Below are 1,480 nucleotides of genomic sequence, written 5' to 3' on the forward strand. Positions count from 1 at the left end.
ACATTATTATTATAAAATTTAAATAGCAATGTAAAATTATGGCTATTCTTGAAATTGTGGGTTTGTTGATGATGATGCGGAGAATAAGTTTGTTATTGATTCTACGCATTTACTTACATTTTCAAAACCAGCTCTAAATATCTCATTTCTTTTACTTTCAATTTCTATTTTTTGCTCCTCTATTCTTAGCCTATCCTTTAAAAAATTTCCAAACATCTCAATTACTTTGTTTTGTTCATCCCTAAAATTGCGTGCTATTCCCACCATCTCCTGTAATGCGTCTGTCTCAGGGGCAGCTTCAATTGGATTATTAGCTATATTAGCAGCATTTTCAATTTCAGGTATTGGTGTAGACATTGTAGACTCTGGTTGTTGATGGGACCTTGATTGGGCAGATGTATTTGTCCCTGACAAGGACTCTTCAATTATAGTCATTTGTGAATCTTCTTCTAAAGGGTCTACAGTCCTTAGTATTATTTCCCCACTACTAATATCATCTTGTGTGTTTTCTTCTTCGTTACCTACAAATAAATATAGAAAATAAATATATAAATAAAACATCGAATATATGTATGTAATTTATGTTTTACATATAAATTTGACAATAAAAACATTCTAAAATATTTAAAATTAAAAAAATATATATATATATATTCATTTTTATTAAAAGATAGCCAATACAGATCTTACTCAATTTTATTTGGAAAAAAAAATTAATTTTGATTTTCAAATCAATTTCTAAAAATGTAAGATTTGTATATGATTATCATTTTTTCAAAAAGAAAATTAGTACATCAATAACGATTGTGAATGTTCTCTGCCATTTCAGGAAAATCAATTACTGAAAATAAGATATTTGATATGCAGATTGATTTACCATGGAACATATCTTTTTTCACATTACAAAACATGATACTACATTAAAGTTAAATAAGGACAAAAATATCTTTAAATTTTGTCAACAATAGAATAAATGTACATAAAGCTATATAATTACCTTCTTCTATACCTCCGGATATAATTTGATTGAAGATATTCATGACTTCTGAAAATAAAAAATAACATTTATTTTTTAGGGTTCTTTTAATTTGTTAACAAGAAAAAAAATACAATAATACAATTTAAAAAAAAAAATACCTCTCGAATTTCTGGCATTGTCAACGGGTGTACTGCAGGGAATATCAGGCAATGTATCCGCTGATCCTAAACTATGTGTTGTTATCGAAGATGACGAAAGGGTTCTTTGACAAAATTTTCTGTAGGCCTCATTTGGCTTGTAGAAGCGAATTCCTCAATTGACTCTGTAGCTTGTAGAGAAGATTGGCTAGAAGGTTGTGCTATAATAGTTAAAAAGAATACATATATGTGTTAGAGGGACATTTTACTCAAAAATAATATTTGATGTTTCAGATTGAGAATATAATTTCTGAAAACTTATTTTTTGTTAAATTTTTTATTAATTCTCTTGTTATTCTTATTT

At 27.3% G+C, this 1,480-nt stretch overlaps 1 long non-coding RNA gene across 1 annotated transcript; it reads right to left on the reverse strand.

Moving 5' to 3' along the window:
- Positions 1-476: 476 nt before the first annotated feature.
- Positions 477-1,237, reverse strand: LOC128665180 (uncharacterized). The gene is made up of 3 exons (XR_008403020.1): positions 1,138-1,237; positions 998-1,045; positions 477-521 (listed from the first exon to the last, which is right to left on the reverse strand). It is a non-coding gene; the product is annotated as an uncharacterized LOC128665180 (long non-coding RNA).
- Between the last annotated feature and the right edge of the window lie 243 nt (positions 1,238-1,480).

The sequence above is a fragment of the Bombina bombina genome, chromosome 6, assembly GCF_027579735.1.
Source record: "Bombina bombina isolate aBomBom1 chromosome 6, aBomBom1.pri, whole genome shotgun sequence".
NCBI classification, from domain to species: Eukaryota; Metazoa; Chordata; class Amphibia; order Anura; family Bombinatoridae; genus Bombina; species Bombina bombina.